The sequence below is a fragment of the Acinonyx jubatus genome, chromosome D1, assembly GCF_027475565.1.
Source record: "Acinonyx jubatus isolate Ajub_Pintada_27869175 chromosome D1, VMU_Ajub_asm_v1.0, whole genome shotgun sequence".
Classification (NCBI taxonomy): Eukaryota; Metazoa; Chordata; class Mammalia; order Carnivora; family Felidae; genus Acinonyx; species Acinonyx jubatus.
Genome location: NC_069390.1, coordinates 11,524,671 through 11,532,568, shown reverse-complemented (window position 1 = coordinate 11,532,568; position 7,898 = coordinate 11,524,671). Strand labels below are relative to the sequence as shown.

At 41.7% G+C, this 7,898-nt stretch overlaps 1 pseudogene; it reads left to right on the top strand.

Annotated features, from left to right (window-relative positions):
* The first annotated feature begins 1,067 nt into the window (after nt 1-1,067).
* Nucleotides 1,068-7,603, top strand: LOC113595414 (nitric oxide synthase-interacting protein-like; annotated as a pseudogene).
* Nucleotides 7,604-7,898: the final 295 nt, after the last annotated feature.

The window sequence follows — 7,898 nt, the reverse complement described above, 5'->3', positions numbered from 1 at the left end:
TTGTCCCTGCTAATTTCATGCTCCACTTTGCCATGTCCCTTCTGGATCCATTCCCCGCATCCCCATAGTCCAATCATGTTCTCATGATTGTAGCTTTTCTTTTAACGAACTTGGAGTCATTTGAGTTGGAAAGAACCTAGGGACCATCTACTACAATACCTCAATTACCAGGTGAGGAACCTGAGGCCAAGGAGCTAACAGATTTGCTCAAGATGACCAAGCTAACTGGTAAAATATCTTAATTAAAATAAATTAGATACATGAACATTTCCCTCTGTACAAAGCACTTTCATTTTAGATATTTACAAACATACATTTTCTCAAATGACCAGACTCTCACAGCAGTCCTGTGAGGCAGACATGCCATTATTCCCTACACATAATGAGGAAACTGAGACAATAAGGAAAACAACAAAACTAATTCATGACAGAGTCACGACTTATCATGGTTACAACCTGGGACATGGGTATCAACCAATCTGATGACTTGATGACTGTGTGATCTTGAACAAATTAACCTCTCCAAGCCCCAGGATTATCATAAAATGGGGCTGATAGTAGTAGCTACTTCATAGAGTACGTCTACATAGAGAGAATCAAGTTAGATAATGCATGTAAAGTACTTACCAGGGGGTGTAGTACAAGTATAACTTCTATTAACAGTAGGTGCGATTTGTGTGTTCTGATTTGGAGTTCTTTCCAACGTGTCATGCTGCATTACTAATCCTTCACTAAAAATATCTACTTAAGATCATTCCCATAAACATTTTGCTTGTTTGTTTCTAGGTTAAAAAAAAAACTTTTTTTTTCAATGTTTATTTTAGACACAAAGAGAGAGAGACAGAGAGAGAGACAGAATGTGAGCAGGGGAGGGGCAGAGAGTGAAAGGGAGACATAGAATCCAAAGCAGGCTCCAGGCTCTCAGCTGTCAGCACAGAACCCGACACTCACAAACTGTGAGACCATGACCTGAGCCGAAGTTGGACGCTTAACCAACTGAACCATCCAGCTACCCCTGTTTCTGGGTTTTTAGAAATGAAACTCATCTACCCTGCCAGTTACTAGGGATGCAGAGATGTTCTAGACAAGATCCCATCCTTAATTTGATCTACTTCAGCTATTCTTACCTGCAGGGAGAAACAGGTGGGTGGGCAATGAGTTAATTATTTAACTCTCACTGATAGTTTAGTAGTTATATATTCCCCCTGATAAGAACTGTAATATCTTAATCCTTTTAAAGATAGAACACCAAATAGTACAGAATGTGGGTATCATGGCCAAGCAATGGAGGCCATGTTTCTGGTAAGAACAAAAATGTTCCACAAATCACACTTTGTGAGATTCTAATAAATTGTTGCTACACTGGGACGAATGTGGCAGACCTCTATGTGCCCAAGCATTCTATCTGTAATATCTGCAATATAATTTCTCACCTGCCATTTTCATATGGTTAACAGAAAAACAAGTCAAACCTATGTGATGTAACTATGCAAAATGTAAAGTACTGTATAAATACTAATGTAATATATGTATGAAATCAGTCCATAAATTGTGTGGAAAAAATGTCTTTAAAAAATTCTCTTTAAATTCTCTTGGTTGGACTCTGAGTCTCAATGGTACCCCAGTCTGGTGGCTTTTCTGCCCCTTGGTCAACTTATTGTCCTGGAATCCCTGAGGGGCTCAGATGTCTTGGACTTAGGCACACCACAATAGCCATTATTTCTGAGGTCTTGCACTGTCTCTGCGAAGCTACCATGGAGCATGCTTCAGGCTTGCCTTTACCCAGAAATTGATGGCTTTGACTTCTTTATAGCCTGTGCAAATCTCCCCAACCTTGATTCTATTTTTTTTATTTTTTATTTTTGAGTGAGAGAGAGACAGAGACAGAACACAGGCAGGGGAGGGGCAGAGAGAGAGGGAGACAGAATCTGAATCAGGCTCCAGGCTCTGAGCTGTTAGTACAGAGCCTGAAATGGGGCTTGAACTCGTGAACCGCAAGATCATGACCTGAGCTGGAGTCAGGCACTTAACCGACTGAGCCACCCAGGCGTCCCCCTCGATTCTATATTTTAAGTATAATTAACATACTGTGTTATATTAGTTTCCAGTGTACAATATAATGAATGGTCCAGCCAGAAATCAAAGAGGAAATCAAAAGAGACAGGGGACAAATGAAAATGAAAACACAATGGTCTAAAATCTTTGGGGTGCAGGAAAAGCTATTCTAAGAGGGAATATTATATGAATGCAGGACTACCTCAAGAAGAAAGAAAAATCCCCACCTTGATTTTAAGTGTGCACCTTCTTTCTTCCATTTCTTTATCCCACCTCTTTTTCACAATTCACTTCACATGAAGGTCCCAGGGGTAAGCTGTTTCTAAACTTTCAATGAATATTTTTTAATATATTGACTCTGAAGCATTTCTAACATCTGACTGTAATAGGAAGCCTTCAAGATGGTCCCCAGTGACCCTAGCCTTCTGTTATTCATGGATTTGTGAGGACCACTCCTATATTTAATAGGGCTAATTCATGTAACCAAGAATATATTAGCCTCCTGCCATCAGCCAGCACAAACCTGCCAGCCTATTTGGGAAGTGGGTTCTCCAGCCTCAATCTACCTTCAGAGGACTACAGCCCTGACCCACTACTTACTGGAGTACAACCGTATGAGAGACCCTCAGCCAGAACACACAGCCAAATCACCCCTGAATTCCTGATCCAAGGAAGCTTTCTAATAAATATCTACTTATGTTTGAAGTCTCAAGGTTTTATAGTAATTTCTTGTGCGAGAAGAGTAATTACCTATAAATGAAGGCCATTCATACTGAAAAGAAGTCACATTTTTGTGATCTTGGTATACATTATAAAATTATTTCAGAATCAAGATCTTTCATTTTTTTCAAGTGTATTTCTTTTGAGAGACAGAGAGAGAGAGAGCAAGGAAGGGGCAGAGGCAGAGGGAGAGAGAGAATCCCAAACAGGCTCCACTCAACAGCATGAAGCCTGATGTAGAGCTCAAACTCACAAGTCCCCAGATCATGACCTCAGCTGAAATCAAGAGTTGGACATTTAACCGACTGAAGCACCCAGGCACCCCAGGAATCTTTCATTTTTAGCAACAGAAAAAAAGAACTGAAACTGGGCATAACAATAAAGTAAATCTGTTAGCTCATAAAACTGAAGTAGTCAGAGAAAATTTGATGATCCAGTGGCTCTAACAATATTATAAATGGCCAGTTTCTTCTCTTCTGTTTACTATGCCTAATGTAATTGTTCCATCCTATGGATAATTTCCGTTATACAGAAAAGTTGTGTAAGTTCTAGATCTCCCAGTCTCGCTTCATATCATCCAAAAGAAGACAGTGTGTCTTCTAGCAGCTTCCACAAAAGATAAAAATGTTTTCTCTCCCAAAAGCCCCAACAAGCATCTCTTTGCATCTTTCAAAGCATCAGAGATAGCTTTGATCAGGTTTTATCTCTCACTTCTACCCCAAGATATTTGCAATGGCTATTGATTATTTTCTGATTGGCTTAAACCTACATATAAATATATAATTAATATAATTAATTATACATAATTAATATACCAATAAAAATATATTAATATACTATTATATGTGTATATAATGTATGTTATTACATATATTCCTCCTGTACATTAAAGATACTCCTCAGAGAATGAATGATTATGAATGCTAGACAGCAATAAGTTGGTAAATAAATAAATCACGAATTTTTGTAATTTTAATTCTCAATGTAAAAAAAATACTAAGTATATACAGTTTTTAAAGTCAAGTAGTTTTAACAGACTTGTAATGGAAAATTTTTTGGTTCCATCCCATTCTCACTCCTTATATGGCAGTATAAGGATGCAGTATCTTCTTTAAGACACATGAAACTACTTTAATCTGAGTGTACTAATTTTGGAGTTTTATTTTTTACACAGTCTTACACTCCATTCATTGTCTTTTTACCATCTGAGGTGTTTTTTGCTGTCCTTCCACATTGCAGAGAAAAGGCACTAAAAAAGCAAGATTTGAGGTTTGGTGTTTATGGCCAGAGACTGTCCTTTGTTGGGCTTCCTGCAAGGCAATCTGGGGAGCACTTCTCAACTGCTCTGATAAACTCTGCTGTAATCATGGGCAGGTTTTTCTCTACACAGGAATTCTCCAGTTTCCTGCCCAGGAGATATCAACCTAGCTAGGAGTATTCTGAGAGTTGAACAAGTGAATGGAGTAGGTGTGCAGTGGAGAAAGAATCTCCCTTTTCGCTATGTACATATTATATTCATCCCTCTATTTTTATCATTCCCCCATAAATATAAGTGATGGCCCTGAGCCCACACTTCTTGGTTCAATATCCCAGAGAAGTAATCTCCAATATTCTACTAGAGGGAGGGAGGAATGATGGGGGAAGGTGCAGTTTCCTATCGGCTAGAGAACAGGATGGGTTGGTCTAGGAGTCTAGACACTCTTAAAAGATTTTCAATAAAATCTCCAGTTTTAAGTCCCACCCACTGTGCAGGTACTTGGTGCCTACAATTCCTGATCCTTTTGAGGGTTGTGCAATGGGAATCAACTTGCTGCTTCTTGGCTTTTCCACCCCACCTACCCAGGACCCATAGCTTCCTGATTTCTTGAATCTAAGTTGGTTACTCCTCATAGATCTGCTTTCCAGCTTCCAACTTCCGTGGTCATTTCTCCTGGTATGCATATCTTAGTGATTTTATGGGGGGGAAAAAAACCTCCTATTGTCATTTAGGCAGGCTCTAGGAAGGAGTAAAGGCAAACGCATGGATTCAGCTCATTATGTTTAGCCACATATCACAACTGTATTTTCAAATTGCTTAAGCCATTTTATATCTTCAGTAGAAATAAGTGACTATATGCCATTGTTTACTGTATTTCGCCAGCATTCAGGTAATGTAAATAAAAAATTATTTTAATTTTTTTAACTGATATTTCATTAGGTAAAAAAAATTGTTTTAATTTCCCTTTATTATCTTTGAAATGAAACTTTGTCTTTGTATTTTTATATATTTTAACCATATTCCTTTTCATCCTAATTTCTCTTCAGCACCTCTACTTGTAAAAATGTAATTAGCTTATACTGTTATTTTATTAATGTCTATAGCCTACTGTTACAACCACACTTTTTACTACTAAGGACTAATATCTGAGTAACAAATATATATACATATATATGTGTGTAAAGATCTGATAAAAATCACATTTTTCTTTCATTCCAAAACTATAATTAGGGCATAATTTTAAAAATTAAATTTCAAAGGGCACTCAGGTGGCTCAGTTGGTTAACTCTGCTTGGGATTCTCTCTCTCCCTCTCTCCCTGCCCCTCCCCCACTGATGCTAGCTCTCAAAATAAATAAATTCTTAAAAAATTAAATTTAAACATACCAGAGTTGACTGAAAAAATGAGAAATTCATATGTAGAATCCCATATATAGAATCTAAAATAAACGTCACTACATTTTAATTGATCTGTAAAACAAGACCTACTGAACCACAATTTTTACTAATTTCACCACAAAAGACCAATTCCCTTTAAAATAAAAAAGTAAATATATGTTGTTACAACGTAAGAGAGCCTAAAAATTAAACAGTCGTGATAACCATATTTCCCTCAAAAGCACTCTACCAAGAACTCTTATTTTTTGTTAAGTACTTACAGTGCTGAATAATAACTTGGACTTAACCAAAATACCGGCACAACTGAAGAAGCAGCCAAGGAACAGGGCGCAGTCTGTGAGGATGACACTTCCAGGCACGAACCGCACGGCTGGGCGGTCTACAACTGGCTGAGCTGTCTACACCTGCCAGGAGAAGGGCACAGCGGCCTCAGGCGATAGGACCAGAACGTACGAAAAGGAGCCGGGATGCCTTCCAGGTCTGCAGCTGCAGCCGCAACTCTCCGCAGCCCAGCCATGGCCCATGGTCACCCCTGACGGCTTCGTGTAGGAGCGTGAGGCAATCCCGGGTGACCCTTCACTCCAGAGGAGGAGATCCCCCGGCCGAGGAAGGCGCTCGAGAAGCAGCTGGGGGCTCGACGTGAGGACCAGGAGGAGCTGCGCAGCCACAGACCAGAATCAGGTGCGGCCTTCCTCTAGAAGGAACCCTTCACGCCCAAGGCTGCCCCGGGGAATGGCCCAGAGGATGCCTGACAAGAGCCCAGTGCCGGCCTCGCAGACAAGGACAAAGCGCTGCCTGGACTCCGTGGCAAATCCCAGAAGCTAAGGCCACCGACCCGTAGAAGCCTACACGCGCGCCTCGCTCCTGCCCCATGTCCGGGAAGCCAGTGCGCATGTCAGACCTGACGCGCATGCGCTTCACTCCGTTCGACGCCCTGTGGACTGCGTGGGGTTCATCACGCGCAGTGAGCGCTGAGGGTGCCCTGGGACCCGCGACAGCCGAAGCGTCGGCACGCCTCGTGCAGTGTTCAGGTCCTCTGGGGCCAGGGTCACCCTCGAGAGCCTGCAGAAGCTGACTCGGAAGGACAGGGTGGACTTGTGAACTGGGAGAAGCGACGTCATGGTGGTGCAGCGGAGCGGCATGGACTTGGCGGGCTCCGGAGCGATGGCGGAGACCAAGAAGTCGAGGTCCATCATGCCGGCCCGGCTCGCGGGAGAGCTCATCAGCACTGGCACGCGACTGGCCTCGTGGCGCCCCACTTCGTTGGCTGCGCTGGAGCCCGGGACTGGCAGGTGAGGAGGCCAGCCACTCCCTGGTACACCTTCTGCAATAGCTTGAGTTCAAAGGTGTGGGCTACGAATAATTAATGTGGCTTAACCTTAAGAATAAAGTCTGCACTGAACGCAAATGCACAGTTAAAACTGGGTAAGAGTGGCCAGAAGCCAAAGCCTGAGCTGTGACCATAGGAGGGCGCCCCTTTAAGGAGCTAAGTAGAAATCCCCTCCCATCCTTTTAAGGTAAGGCAAATTTGAAGTCCCTGAGAAGTCTAGGAATGCCTCTCCCAAATTAAAATGTGATAAGACTCCCAAAGGCAATAAAATGCAGTGGGGCTGGGAAAGAAAGAACCAAAATATTAAGATTTGTACAAAATACTAAGGTTAATTCTTTAGGCAAATATTAAGTGCATACAATGTGCCAGGCATTGTTCACATACCGGAATACTGAGGGTCCTTTTAAGATAAATAATAGATGCCAAGATCGCAGGGTGTGGAAGGAGGGCAATCTTCCCCTGCCTCTTTGAAACCCAAACAGGTAGATAAGGTCACAGAAAGATTGACTGAATTGCGATCCCTCCCTGTACAATGAACCCCTCTAACAACTCCTACAAGTGAAAGTTTACCCTATGAGGGTGGAGAAATGTCAAACTCATTTTTAAGGGCACATACTGAAAATATCTAAATGGCTAAGAGCTACATGAAAGGATGCTCAACATCACTAATCATCAGGGAAATGCAGATTAATACCACAATGAGATACCACCTCCCACCTATTAGAATGGCCATAATCAAGAAGGCAAGAGAGGGGTGCGTGGTGGCTTAGTCGGTTAAGCATCTGACTTCTGCTCAGGTCATGATCTCACAGTCCGTGAATTTGAGTCCTTCATCGGCCTCTGTGCTGGCAGCTCAGAGCCTGGAGCCTGCTTCGGATTCTGTGTCTTCCACTCTCTCTGCCCGCACCACCCCCCCCCCCCCGACTCATGCTCTGTCTCTCTCACTCTCAAAAATGAATAAATGTTAAAAAAATTTTAATAAAAAATTTTTAAAAAAGAAGGCAAGAGATAACCAATGTAGGTGAGGATGTGGAAAAAAGGGAACCTTTCTATACCTTTGGTAGGAATATAAATTGGTGTAGCCACTGTGGAAAACAGTGTGAAGTTTCCTCAGAAAATTAAAAATACAAATACCATA